Source organism: Narcine bancroftii, chromosome 5, assembly GCF_036971445.1.
Source record: "Narcine bancroftii isolate sNarBan1 chromosome 5, sNarBan1.hap1, whole genome shotgun sequence".
Lineage (NCBI taxonomy): Eukaryota > Metazoa > Chordata > Chondrichthyes > Torpediniformes > Narcinidae > Narcine > Narcine bancroftii.
Genome location: NC_091473.1, coordinates 164,830,823 through 164,846,533, shown reverse-complemented (window position 1 = coordinate 164,846,533; position 15,711 = coordinate 164,830,823). Strand labels below are relative to the sequence as shown.

The 15,711-nt window shown below is 39.9% G+C and overlaps 1 protein-coding gene across 12 annotated transcripts in view; it reads right to left on the bottom strand.

Moving 5' to 3' along the window:
* Positions 1 to 15,711, bottom strand: part of cfap20dc (CFAP20 domain containing) — a 345,044-nt gene that overhangs the window by 303,665 nt on the left and 25,668 nt on the right. The window lies entirely within an intron of this gene.

The following is a 15,711-nucleotide window of genomic DNA, read 5'->3' as shown; positions in this document are numbered from 1 at the left end:
TTTTAATGCTTTCCCACCCACCACAGGTTAATCTTAGTTGCACTGGAATTTGTGGTCAAATGCTTTCTGGCATCCACAATCTATAAGAATATATATTATAGAATTATAGGCCAGTGAGCCTGACATTAGTAGGTAAAATATTGGAAGGAGTTCTGAGAGACAGGATATATATTGGTCTTTGGACAGAGGCAAGGTGATTAAGGATAGCCAGCATGGATTTGTGCATGGTAGGTCATGTTTAACAAATCTAGGAGTTTTTAAAAATATTTTTATTTGAAAATGTTTAAACCACAATTACATTTCAGTTGATAATGATTTATATAGAAAAGCAATACATGTGGTATATATGACCCTAATCCCCCCCTCCCTTCCCATCACCCTCCCCCCTCCCATGCTACCCCAACCCCCAAAAAAAGAAAAAAGAAATTATTAAAAATACATACGCAACTTCAAATCAACTACCGTGGATCAGAAAATTACCACGAGGACAGGCTATAGAAAATTCTAAATCTTCAGACCAACATACTGTAGATATGGGCTCCATATTTTCAAAATGATATTTATCACATAAACTGTTATTTCTTTCAAGTGAAATACAATATCTCAACTCTGTATGCCATCTTTGCATTCCTAAATCCATATCAGATTTCCAAGTAATAGCTACACACTTCCTAGAGATAACTAAAGCTAATCATAAAACTTAAAATTGGTACACAATTAATCTTAATTTAAGACTAATCATTTTAATATTATCCAATTAAAAATAACATTGGATCCAACAGGTTTTTACCTTATTTTCTCCAAAAATATTTTAATTTGTATCCAAAAAGGTTTAACCATAGTACATTGCCAAGTAGAATGAAAAAAAAACATCTTTCGACCACATCTAAAACACAAATTTGATAATTTTAAATTAAATCTTTTTAATTTTTGAGGAGTTAAATATAATTGATGTAAAAATTTACATTGTACCAACCTGTATCTTACATTAATAATTTTGATCATATTATATTTACATAACCTTTACAATCATTTTCATCCATCTTCTTATCTAAATCAGTTTCCCATCTGGTTTAATCTTGATTTATGAATATCTAATTTAGGTGCTTTTCTTTGAAGTAATTTGTACATCTCTGAAATAAATTTATTTCCATCTCCTTTAGTAATTCAGTCTATCTTGGTAATCTTACATTTTGACCTAATTTATCAATTAAAAAGCTTTAACCTGATGATAACAAAAAAAGTATTATTTGGGAAATTAAATTTTTACTTCATTTGTTGAAAACAAATTTACCATCTTCAAAATAATCTTCCATTGGTTTAATCCCCATTTGATTTCAATTCTTCAAAAACTTATTGTTAATAGTAAAATGGAAGAGTTTATTTTGTTAAAAATGTTTTTTTAATACACAAAATCAAACCTTTCCCACCTCTCTTATAATCTATTTTATTCCATAATTTAATTGTGTTTAAATAGAGGTGGATCCAGCACCAGTTAATAATATTGAATTCCATCTATAAATAAACTATTATGTAAATTTTTCATCTATTATACTTAATTCTATTTTTACCCCATGTTAATAAACTTCAATTGGGCAGCTTTATAATAATTTTGAAAATGTGGAAGTTGTATTCTCCTAATTCAAACTTAAAAGTTTATTTTTCCAAACAAACTAACCATTTCCCCCTTCCACAAAAACTTTCTAATAATTGTATTTCACAAGGAATGGATTGAAAAATATTGAATTCTTGGAAAAAAATATTTATTTTAATACAATATACTCTACCCATTAAAGTTATAGGTACATCATTCCATCTATTTAAATCATCTTTAATTTTATAAAATAATGGTAAATAATTCAACTAATATATATATCCAAATTGTTATCAATCTTAATGCCTAAATATTTAATTCCACTATCTAAACATCTAAATTGGGCAACTTGTTTTCATTGATTATAATTCCCCCTCAACCAATGGTATAATTTCACTCTATCCCAATTAATTTTAACCTGATATTTCACCATATTCTTTCAATCTCATGCACAATGAACACAAAGAATGCCAGGGATTTGTTATATAGATCAAAACATCAGCAGCAAATAAATTAATCTTGAATTCCTCACTTTAATTCCTTTTATATTAATTCTTATTAATAGTGCCAATAAAGGATCTAGACAACAATTAAAATAATCACCAATTAATACATTATTTGTTTCAGCAAGGTGAAAACAGGAAGCCTGAATAAATTTTGATCATCTACATCATATGTACCCAAAATTCAGAATAAATTTGACAATTTACTAAAACAAATCTCCCCACAGGATCTTTAACAATAGAGTGGAGTTTTTTTTGAGGTTACAAGAAAGGTGGATCAAGGAAGTGCTGTGGATGTTGTCTACATGGGCTTTGGTAAAGCCTTTGACAAGGTCCCACATGGGAGGTTAGTTCAGAAGGTTATCACATTAGGTAATCAATGAGAGGTGGTAAACTGGCTTTGAAATTGGCTGTGTGGGAGAAGGCAGAGGGTGGTAATGGATGGTAGCTTCTCAGATTGGAAACCTGTGATCATTGGTGTGCCTCAGGGATCCATGTTGGGACCATTATTGTTTGTTGTATACATCAACGATCTGGATGATAATGTTGTGAATTGGATCAGCAAGTTTGCTGATTACACAAAAATAGGAGGCATTGTGGACAGCAAGGAAGGTTATCAAAGCTTGCAGAGGAATCTGGACCAGCTAGGAGAATGAGCCAAAAAGTGGCAGATGGAGTTTAATGCAGACAAGAATGAGTTGATGCATTTTGGAAGGGCAAACCAAGATAGGAGATGTACAGTAAATAAAGCACTAAGAAGTACAGATACATTGTGCCCTAAAGGCGACGTCACATGTGGACAGGGTTGTAAAGAAAGCTTTTGGTATCTTTGCTTTTATAAATCAAAGTATTGAGTATAGGAGTTGGGATGTCATGTTGAAGTTGTTTAAGGCATTGGTACAGGGAAATTTGGAATATTGTGTGCAGTTCTGGTCGCCTAACTACAGGAAGGATATCAATAAGGAGCAAAGAAGAATGAGGGGAGATTTGATTGAGGTTTACAAGGGATTATGAGAGGTATAGACAGAGTGGATGTGAATAGGCTTTTTCCACAGATTGCAGTAGATAAATATGAGAGGTCATAGTTTTAAGATGAAGGGGAAAGGTTTAGGTGGAACATTAGGGGAAGGTTTTTCACTCATAGGGTGGAGAGAATGTGGAATGAGTTGGCATCTGATGTGATGAATGAGGGCTCAATTGTGTGTGTTTTTTTTTAAAAAGAGCAAATTGGATAGGTACCTGGATGTGAGAGGACTGGAGGGTTAAGGTATGGGAACAAGGCAGCAGGATTAGTGAGATGATGGTCAGCACAAACTAGAGGGGTCGAATGGCCTGATTTCTGTGCTGTAGTGTCTATGAAAATCAATGAACATCCAATCACATCAAAAAATTATTACATTCATCAAACTAGGTAGACACAAACACAGGTACTAATTAAATAATTATTAATTGTAGCTGATATATTTAAGGAACAAACTGAAATTTCAATACTTAAAAAGTTATAAAGTCAAACGTTCTGAAATATTTGAAAAAAATCATAAATCATTTTAGGGCTGAGAAATTATTTAACTGTAATTATGCAATTACATTCCCATATAAAGTGAAAAAAAATCAGATATTTCAGAGTACATCGTTCAGAAATACATGACAGATGAAGGGCAAGAAAAGGGTAAATTATGTGAACAAGTAAAGGCTTGTGAATAACAATAGGTCTATTGGGGGAGGTTTTATTTCAATTATTTAAACAGTGCCCCATCTGCCCCCATAAGCAATTCTAAACCCACAGCAAAAAGACTAGTGAACTGGTGCCAAGATAACTTCTGTCAACATCAATCAGATGATGATCACCGTCTTCAGAAGAGGAGGAAGAGACCCCAGCCCTTGCCACATCAATGGTTCTGAAGTTGAAAGAGTGGACAGCTTCAAGTTCTCAGGATAAATACATCTGCAATGACCTGAGCAAATCGTATTGACATGTCATTCAAGAAAGCAGACCAACGCCTCCAATTGCATAGAATAAAGAAGTTCACCACGATTACCCCATCCCTCAACAACATCTACAGGTTCATCATCAAAAGCATACTTACTGGATGCATTGCAGCATGGTATGGAAGCGGCTTTGCTGAAGATTGTAGTTCACGACATTACACAAAGTTCCCTCCCCTCCATAGACTCCATCTATATCTTTCTTTGCCTGGAGATGCTCACAACTTACTGAAATACCCACAGCACCCTCTTTTCTCCCTCCTCCCATTTGGGAGAAGGCTCAAGAGCACAAAATAACACCAACAGGTTTAAATGTAGCGTCTTTTCAACAGCTGCCAAGCTCCTAAACCAACTCCACAAGAGTACTCTCATGTTGTCCTTGCTTGGTATTAATCCCACCCATTGTAACTCTCTACTTTGCAATTGAGCTTTAACTTTGTACAGTTGTATGAATGTTAGGAACAACCTGTTAGACTGCTCACAGAAGAACCCTTCTGCTAGAGAGTCCAAATCAGAGAGACCCACAATCACCAGGAGTGGGTGTTGCCATGGGAGCCATCCATTAACTAAAGGACTCACGAGATTGCCTTGTGGCTTGAAGTCACAAGCTTGTGTAAATACTATAAATAGTTTATGCCATTTTGTGTAAATAGCCTATGTCTTGAGAATCGAAGTAAAAGAGTATGGTGTTTTGGGAAACCTCTGTATCTGTCGTTTCATTACTTTGGGTAACCAAGAATGGGAGTTTGGTTCTTCATTTAACATTTCTGGCCACGGTTACAACACCTTCTCACTGAAAAATAAATTTAAAAAGGGGAAAAAATGCGTCAGGGATTCAGATTAGAAATGGGATATTCATGCACACCTTGGGATTTTGCTTTATCCTTAGCTTTATCCAATGTATTAAATACAATTATAAAAAAACTCAATGGCCTTTAATAAAGTCACAGAATGATCTTTAGCGAAGAAGTCCTGTAGCAGCCTGTGGCCCACTCCAAACAGTCGTCGAACATTATGATTGAGCAGACAGCACGACATGAGACGCCCTCTCCCTTAGGCCGCAGGAATAGCGATCAAATCGGCCACAGCCAGCGGATCAGAGGGGGTCCAATCAAGGCCTGCACATCTGGGACAACCAACCAGCAGCCAGTCTCTCTCAAGCCACACCCGAGTGGTGACACAGCCAGCTGCCTATAAAAGGCAGAGCTGCAGGCCAATAAAGCCAGTGTCGATTACACTCCCTTGGTGGGAGTCTTCTTTCCACCTCGAGGTATAACCCAAACTATAACCATAGCGACCCCACTACAAAGGCAACCCTGATTGGTCCAAACGGCGCTTTGGACCCAACAACGGAGGAATAACCTACATTTAATACCATAGCGTTGAAGCTGCTGGGCTTCTGGACATAGCATTCACAGGTGTGGTTTCAGCAGGCCGAGGCGCAGATTGATATTCACCAGATTTCCGCAAACAACATGTACTACTACCATGTGGTCAACACCCTTGATCAAGGCACCACAACCTGCATCATCAACATCCTCCAGCAGCACTTTGGACTCAACAATGGAGGAATAGCCTTCATTCAATACCATAGCATTGAAGCTGCTGGACTTCGGTCATAGCATCCACAGTTGTGGTTTCAGCAGGCCGAGGCGCAGAATGCCATTCACCAGATTTCCGCAAACAACACGCACTACTACCTTGTGGTCAGCACCCTTGATCAAAGCACCACAACCTGCATCATCAACGGCCACCAGCAGCCCCTGGAGCAACGGAAGTATATGGCCATCAAGGAGCTATTAACCTGCACTTTTGGGCTCTCGAAGTGCAAGCATGCGTCCCAACTGCTGCACTTCGACAATTTGGGGGACAGAGACTCTTCCATCCTCATGAGCGACATGCTCTTTCTCAACGATCGCCACACCTCTTGCCCGCTTTCCAGCAGATCTTTCTGGAGTGGCTGCCTGAAGATGTGCTTATGGGCAGCAAAGATGGATGCCTGTCTTTCGCTTGAACAGGTGACAGCACCTCATCAGCAATGCCCTGCCAGGAAGACCGTCGACCGACCTCCCGATCGACGCACCTCACCAGTGAGAAATACTGCCACTCAGGGAAATACCAAGGCTGGCCATCATTTATGGCTGTGATGATCTGCCAATTGCATAGCCTCCTCCACATCAAAGGCTCCCTGTTGGGCTGACATTTCTTGGTGAACATTAGGGCACAGTACAGCGTCCTTCCCCCATCCAGCCTAGAAGTCCACAGCGGCAAGGTGGGCCGAGAGCTTCGACCAGCAAACAGCTCCAACATTTGGCACCCGTACAATTCCCCTCCACTTTGGGGAGACAGACAATTCACCTGGAGGTTTATGGTGGCAGTCGTACAACAACCGTTACTGGGTGCCAATTTCCTGAGAGCCAACTCACTACTGGCGGACATTCAGGGGCATCAACTCGTACACACCCAGATGTTTTAGACTCTCGCTCAAGGGCACTGAACTTACTTACCCCCATCTTCACTTGGTGAGAACTGCCAACAACGAATTCGCTCAAGTCTTAGTGGAATACCCCTTCATCACTAAACCCCATTTCAACTCGGCACCACGCCTGACAGATATCCCGTGCCCCATACCCAGGACTTCACCTCTAATCTGCAAGGGGCACAGATATTCTCTAAGATGGACCTCATCAGGGATTATCATCAGATCCCAATCCAACCCGATGACATTCCCAAAATTGCCATCATTACCCCCTTTGGATTGTTTGAATTCCTCCTCATGCCTTTTGAGTTGAAAAACGGAGTTTAGACTTTCCAAAAATTGTGGGTTGGGATCTGCAAATCTCCTTCATCTACTTCAATAACATTTTAATAGTCAGCCACACCCTCACCAAGCACACCATTCACATAAGACTACTGTTCTCCAGGCTAAGTGGGTTCCGTTTAACTATCAGTCCAGCCAAGTACCAGCTTGACCAAGAGACAATCAATTTCCTGGGCCAATGCATTGGTCAACATGGGGCCAAGCCATTACCCACCAAAGTGGATGCTACTCGTTCCTTCCCCAGAGCAATGACTGTGAAGGGACTGAAAGAGTTTGCAGGTATGGTCAATTTTTAATCATTGCCTCATATCTGCAGTGGCCTGCATCACGAGTCTGCTATTTCCCCTCATGGCAGGGCCCAGTAAAGACATTCAATGGACACAAGGCGAGTGAGGCTTTCCAAACAACCAAAGACACCATAGCCAAAGCCACCCTCCTTGTGCATCCCAGGACAGACGCCCCAGCACAACGGTCGGAAGTGGACTTGAGCAAACGGTTAACAGACAGTGGCAGCCAATGGCCTTTTTCAGTAAACATCTCAGGTCACCGGACCTCAAGTAGGGAACTGTTAGCATTATACCTGACAATTTGGCATTTCCGTTACTTCCTGGAGGGCAGGAAGTTCAAAATTTACACAGACCACTTAACTTTGCCTTCAGCAAGGTAACCGCACACTGCTGTGATGCCACGACTGGTAAACAGTGCCCTATCATTCCAGTCGCATGGAGGTGGCCAGTTTTCAATTCTGTCCAAAATTTGGCTCACCCAGCTATCAGGACTATTTTCAAACACACTCCACCTAGAGTGTATGCACTTTTTAAAAAAAAACACTGTAGCGGTAGCTACTCTGCTACAAAAGGATCTCATGACCAAACGGATAGAGTTCAGGTCTGCCCGGCTGGTCTTATGCTCCCAGCCCGGACTTGGTTGGGAACCGCGCCAGGGGCCCTGACATCGCCGGGGTGTCACCTGGGCCACAGAGCACGGGCTTCTGAGCCTGGTGCCGAGGTCGGGGAGAAACCCCCGATGGCGCCATTTTGGTTGGCTGCCCCACCGCGTGCGTGACCTGCGGGGGCCGGTTCGCCTACCTAATGGCGTGCCGCCACAATACATTGATTTCATTAAATATCATGAGTAAATGCAGCAACTCAACATTTCCAATCTCAAAAAAAGGACACAAATGCTGGAAATCCTTATAAGTCATCAAGTCTGGACAAGGATGCAGCCTCAAGATTCAGCGACACTAAACAAATGAGTAGTAGTAAAGAGGGCAAAGCATGTTGTCCACAGTGACAAATGTCAGAGGCCATTAAAACAAGTCAGTAAAGAAAGCACAAAGACATTAGAGCCAAAACCAAACTCCCCCAGCCTGGGACCAGTGCCAAAAGAAATCCCATTACTTCAGTTGGTTGACATTGGATGTTTTAGCCTTCAAGTTCAATCAAGCATGTGGCATCAACTGTCCCCATAATGACTATTATTCTTCTTCCCCGTGTTGCAGTTTTTTGTTGTTGCATGGGATGAAAACATTCTTTTAGATTTTGAAGATGAAGGATGATGATAAATCAGACACCCTTCTGTGAACAGCTCTGCAAGATTGACCCAAATCATTCCAAGCAAAGGAATCATCACACAGAGGACCTTGAAGGCACTCTCCACTAGACTTTTGATATTAGAATTGCTCCAGATATATACAGTATTTGCTCAGCACAATCTGAAGGAGGATGCAAGGAAGGAAAGAAGGTTTAGCACATTATCAGAGAACCTTCTGTTTAACACACAAAACAGTGTGAGCAACAGGAGTTGCCTGAGAAGAAAAGTCATGAGGCTTCTCAGAAACATGGCATCAATAATGAGAAATCTCTTCCTGGTCAACATCAGATTAAATGTTACGATGATTATTGGAACTCAAAGTTGAAGTGCCACACAAATGCCATCTGTCACTCACAGATTTTTGCAAGGAATAGCAATGATGATCTTTTCTTGATTATAGCATATTAAATGACATCACCAATTAAGCATGTTTTGATATAATTATTCCCAATACCAACCACAGAAGCTCCTGCAAGCTCCGAGGCAAGGTTCCCTCAAGCTAAAGTTTTCAAGGCTCCAGGTTTTTTCCCCCATTACATTTCAATGTAAATTATTTGAACCCACACATCAAGGAACATCAGTTTAATGAGAACTTCACATTGCTCTCAGACCTTGGGACAAGCTCGGAGTTTTTCTTAAAAATATGATCATTCCATTTCATAAAATGACCTGAAATATTTTAACACATCCCCTCAGGACTGTCAGCCACTGATCGTAATTAAAATTCCAAAAGCTCAAAACTCTTGCAATGCTTATATCTCTCAAACCTTTTTTTGGTGCAGGAATTCTCTAACTTGCCCCGACATGTACTGTCTAACCCCACAATTATCAAATTCAGGATGTCTGCCAATCCATGTTCCCAGATTCCATACAGATAATTGCCAAACAATAAAACATGCTCATTTACAATTATGCCTTTTGTGGAAGAAATTAAAAGTTAAAAAAGCATGACTCAGCCTAAAACATATTATTGCAAAACTGTTATCGTGAAGCTGATACCACGAATCACAGGGAATTAATTAATTAATAGGGGTCTTCCAAGAACAAACAAGTCCAAACAAACTGCTAGAGAAGAACAAAATGCTCTCTAATCATCAACCTTTATGTGTTCCCGGGATCATGTTCAACACATCTTTTGTAAAGTTGTTTGTCTCAGTAATTTCGTGATGTCAAATATGAGAAAAGAATGTTCATCTCTGCCTATAAAAGACCAACTCCTGTAACATTAGGTCAGGCGAGACTCATGCAGACGCTGGACCTCTGTGGGACGCTCCCTCAATAAAGCAGAGGCTTGAATCTTACCACTTGTGTTAGTTATTTAATTAACTAAGTCGAGTAGATTTTTCTTGACAACTTCATACAAAAATTAACCATCATAATGCCATCGATAGCCAAAACTTGGCCAACTGCAAAAATAGCCACTTTCCAAATTAATGACAAACGTTCCTGCCCAAATTCACAGACACAAAATAGGTCAAATAGTCTTAAATTGAATTACGGTATCTTACCCACTAACCAAGGATGCGTTTTCAAGACACCCCATTTCTGGTCAATACACAACCTGTTGTTTTGAGGTGCATTCTGTGGCTCAAGCAAGCAAAATTTGAATATGCAGCACAGAAACCGGCTTGCTCCATCCCAGGAGACATACAAAACCAGCAGGTTTTTGGAGGGCAGGAGGGAAACCCGTACAAAACAGGGGAGAACATACAAATTCCTTGCAGATAGTGCTGGATTTGAACCCAGGTCCCTGTGCTGTCAGAGCGATCAATTTAAAAAAAAAACCCCATAAAAATCCATGTTTACAAGGTTCGAAAGATCAATCCGTCATTGGTTAAAACAAAAAAACTAAGCAAAATCCATGCCCTTTTATTCTCCCCCCCACCCTCCCCTCCCCCTCCCCTCCCCACTCCCCTCCCCCTCCCCTCCCCCTCCCTTCCCCCTCCCCTCCCCCCCTTTCCCCCTCCCCTCTCCCCCCTCCCCCCTCTCTCATCCCCCCCCTCCCCCTCCCCCCTCCCCTCCTCCCCTCTCTCCCCCCCTCTCCCCCTCCCCCCCTCCCCTCCCCTCCTCCCCCCCCCCATGACAAGCAGTTGACCCTCTTTACAGAGTAAAGCAGGAGTCTGCAGATGCTGCAATTGTAGCACAAGGGACAGATGCTGGAAGAGCTCAGCAGGTCTCACAGTGTCCATTGGAAGTGAAAGAGCATATATTCCAGGTACCTGAACCTTCTAACCGAAATTGTCAGGACCAGACACCGGTCATTGTTCAGAATCATTTTGATTTTGGTCACTTTAAGCAAATGCCTTGTACTCCCCCAGGACCAATGCCCGTCTATTTTGTACCCTAGGGCCAGGCTGAGCTGGGGGGGGGGGGGGGGTCAACATGCGCCACACAGGGAGGCTCTCAACCAGCACGTCGGTCAAGTGGAGGGTCAGAGGCAACGGGATGGTCCAGGAGCTCGGCAAAAAAGATGAGCAGTATCGGTTACTCTGAGCCGGCGACCAAGCACCAGACACGAGGTGCAGAGCTGCAGGAGGAGTGGGTCATCAGTGCAGTGGAGCTGAAACACTGGCAGATTTCAGACGCCCCATAAGCTCGTCGGGCCACCCCTTAGGAACACCTTGGCAGTCAAGCACCGTTCAACAGTCCTTCCCTCCACCCCTGTCCCACTGAGCCCGGAGTTTACAGAACACTGCACCAGATCACGGTGATGGCTCAATGCGGGAGAAATGGCCGTCTTCATTATCCATAATCCCCCCATGTAGCTGGAACCACTCTGCCAGCGTCAGAGCGGCTCCAGATGCGTGGAGAATCATGAGCAAGAAAGTCAGCCATTGCTCCTGCATTGTGCCAGACACCTCCGACTTGTCTCCCACTGGGTGCTTGGGGCCCAGAGTCACCTTTCCACTGTAAGTAAGGGTGCCCACAGGGGCAGGGCAACAGGGGACTTGAGGTGAAGGGGGTCTGAAAACAGAGAATTTATTCTGGGAAATTAACATTATTTATATGTAATGTCATCTACCAAAAAACTTGGAGGTTTTTGAAGGCTTCCGGTTTTCAGAATTCTGGATGTTTCAATGTTTCAGGCTGGGTATTTCCAGGATGAGGAAGGGCTCAGGGCTGAAACACCAGTTATATATCTTTACCTCCCATGGATACTACGAACCTCCAGCATTTCTGTGTTTTTACCTGTCTCTTCAGGTGCTGGCCAAGCTTTAAAATATTTCAATTTTTTTGGGGGTAAGTCGGGGGGGGGGGGGGGGGGGGGGGGAGGTAGGGGGAGAAAGAAATAATCACAAGTAATTTCCCAGTTCCAATTTTTAAAAAAAAGTGCATTGTTCAGTTTTAATTTGTTTACTTTTTCATTTGTAAACTCATGCTCACATTGAATTGCTTGCAACTTGGCAACATAATTGCATTCAGTAAGGGCAGGCAAGAAAGTAGTAGGAGTCTGTATTGATGGAGTGAGGAATTCAAAACAAATTAAAAATTACACTGAAAAATATATTATAGTAAACATTTAAACAGACAAATATATCAAATTGATTACATTTTCATTGTCAATGGAAAGGCATTGTAACCTTTAAAGCTATATAATCCACCAATGGTTCTAAAGAGATGACAAATACTATCCAAATATTATCCAAAACTCATTGAACATTTTCTGAGATAGTTTTCTTTCAGCTCCATTGAGCAGTTATCTCTATGCTTTACAGGCCACCCAAGCCTGTTGGGAGCTGAACAGCTGATAAACGAGCTGCATGTTTGTCTTCTCTCATTTAATCCAATTAATTTATGATATTGATTTGGTCTGTCACTAAAACAGAAAAGTGCTCAGCACTGCACCAGCAAAGTAAATTATCCTGTTTAGTATTGGACACTTCTGGCTCAGACAGGAAGTTGGAGATTTAACAAAAAGAAAAGAATTAGCAGCGTCAAATAAAACAGGATTAAGGAGGTAACAAACAAACTAGCAAATAGCAAATTAGGTAACACATGGGAAACTGCTAAGTAAATTAGATGCAGACCTTTGAGAAAACAAACTCGAAATATTTGTCAACATATTTTCCGAATTTTCCGGAGAATTAAGTCATGCAAAATATTCTGCAAATTATCCAGTCTTCACGAAACCACTCATTCTCATTTCATCTACTATTTATGTTTTCAAAATAAAACCATCCATGAAAGAGCATATTAAAGACTTCATTTTAAGATCAGTTCACAAGGACGTGCTATTGTTACAACCCCCATGCCAGAATAAAACAAGATGTTGAAGAAAACAGCTACATCCCTAAACTTCTAACCAATGCTGAAACTAAACTTGTAAAATTAGTTTCTCACCACAATTAAATATTAAATTATAGAACTCAAAATTTATAGTCAAGCTTGTAGCGAGTTGAGAGAGAGAGCGGCTGTACATACTGGAGACGCAGACTGCTAGCTTGGGTATCACAGCAGAATGTTTATTTAAAACTTTTTCAGGCCGAGAGTCAGACCGCATGTACATCCCGCTACTTGCGACATGCCAACTTCCAGCCTGGACCAGAAGAGATGGATGTGCACCGCCATCTTTGTTGTGGTTGCCCCATTGACTGTGTGTAACAAGCGGGGCCAGTTCATCCTGGCACAAGCTTATAATTCAAGACCATTTAAATGCCACTTTATTTTTATCAAATTATGCAGAGATAAACTATCGGTTGTAGTGTTAGTTCAAGCACATATAAAGTACACCAGGTGTTTTTTTCTGTTGAAGCAGCATACAAAATTGCAATACTGTGTTAAATAAACATTAGTCTATAAATGCGGTTTCCCAAATTTTGATGATTTTGCATGAAGTCAGCTCACTTAGTGACTTATCAAAAATTTCAGTTTTTGCTTTCAAATAAATTGAAGTAGCTAAAAGTGATTGAAACTAAAGAATATTGAAACAAAATCTGCCAGTGCTGAAATATGAAAAAAAAATATTAGAAGTACTCAACAAATCAGGCACTATTGGTAGAAAGAAGAGTTAATGTTTGCAATCAAAGACCTATTGTTAGATCATTAGAAATAGGCCATTTAATCCAGGTGCGGACAAACTTAAACCATGCTTGGGCCGGATGATGCATCAGTGCTTGAATGGCTGGCTGCAGTGATGCTACCATAAATGAAATAATAAATAAATATGAATGCATGAATGAATAAAGAAAATGAGTGAATAAATAGATGGAGTGAATATGATGATGCATTTCAGATCTGGAAATGCACCAAAAATCATGAGTTAGTTGTTAAAATGAGACAATTTAAAAAAAAAAAAAGTCAAAAAGGAGAAAAATTAGTTACAATGAAAACAAAATGACTAATCCCAAAACTTATATCGGAGGACACATTATTTCATTTATGGCGAATGTCAAAAAAAGAATTTAGAGAGATGAATTGGGGAAATCAATTGAAGTTTATAAACACAACAGTATGCAACGACTTTCAATCCTGAGCTATACAAAAATGGTTGAACTTAAAACTAACCATGATATACTTCTTACTTATCCTATTGTTATGGACCATGGACTGACTTTTTGGACTAACATTTTAAAGAATAGATTTCTGCCAAGAACTCTGTGCAACTTGGGGTACAGCTAAGTACTGACTAACCAATTGTTTGGAACTTTTGAGAACAAAGGAGAATCCAGCTGTGAAGCAGAAAGCAGCAGATGAGCTGCAGTTGGAGAGTTCTATGAAATACACACACCTCATAAGTGAGGATTGTAAGTTTACTGCAATGCAACATCCGTAATTTCTCTCTCCAACGTTCAATACAACGTCCTTTGTTATAAGTTAAAGAACTGAACTTTGGCATTGAACTTTGAGATTGAATTCTGTGCACTGTTTTTTTGGGACTAAACTTACTTGACTGACTGAGCTGGGGGTTTTGGCGGATTTTTCTTTTTTGAATATTGGGCAAAGACTGTAATGGTCTAGTCTTTTCATACACACTGCTTATTTGCTACAGGATACTTAGTGATGTTAATTGTGTTAAGACTTAAACTATTTAGACTTAACTTATAGTACAAGCTCAAAATTTTACATCCCTGGTGATAAAGCTGGAAAGCTTCTATCTAGCCAATTGAAAGACTGTACCTCTAAATGACATTTCAGAAATCCATAAAGATAATGTCGAGATAAATGAAGCTTTTTCCACAGTTTATTCTAACCTTTATAAATCAGAATCTCTTAAGGATTTGATTTTTATGGAAGCATTTTTTAGATAAGTTTACTGTTCATTTGCCTGTCTCCTCTGAGGAGATTGTGGCAACAATTGACTCTACAATCTGGCAAAGTTCCCAGCCCTGATGGTCTTCCAGCTGAGTTTTATAAAACTTTCTTGCAATCATTCACACCCCAATTGGACTCAGTTCTCTCCGAATCTTTTGCTGTTGGGAAATGATCTGCTACTTTTTTATAATGAAGCTTCAATTTCACTTATTCCCAAAAAGAATAAGGATTTAATTGACTGTTCCTCTTATAGGCCAATCTCTCTTTTGAAAGCTGATGCTTAAGATTTTGTCTCAAATATTGGCCTTTAGGTTGGAAAACATTATGCCTCTTATTATTTTTGAAGATCAAACTGGATTTATTAAGGGTCATTATTCACAATTTAATATCAGTCACTTAATTATTTACTCTCCTCCTATCTCATTTTCTAAGTGTGTTCTCGTTAAATTTAAAGTCCTAAAAAAATTTAATTTTAGCCATAAATATATCAATTTAATCCAATTGATAAATTTATCTCCTGTTGCCTCATTTTTTTTTAAACCAACTCTAAAATCTAAATCATTAAATCTTTACCGCAGAACTAGGCAAGATTGTCCTCTTGACTTAGCCTGTTATTATTTAATTTGGCATTAGAACCATTTGCTGTGGCCTTTCAGCAATCTAATGACATCTCTGGAATCTTAAGAGGTAGGAGTTTCACAAGGTTTCTTTATATACAGACGATCTTCCATTGTATATTTTAGACACTGATTGTTCGATTCCATCCATTCTGTCACTGCTCCACCAATTTGGTCAATTTTCAGGTTATAAACTAAATCTTCAGAAGAGCAAGTTGTTTATATTGAACTCTTCTGGCTCTCTAGATACTGCCCTTCCTTTTAGAATATCTTAATTTTTTATATATATATACCTAGGTGTTATTATTAACTAAAAATTATAAATATTTGTTTAAAGTGAATTTT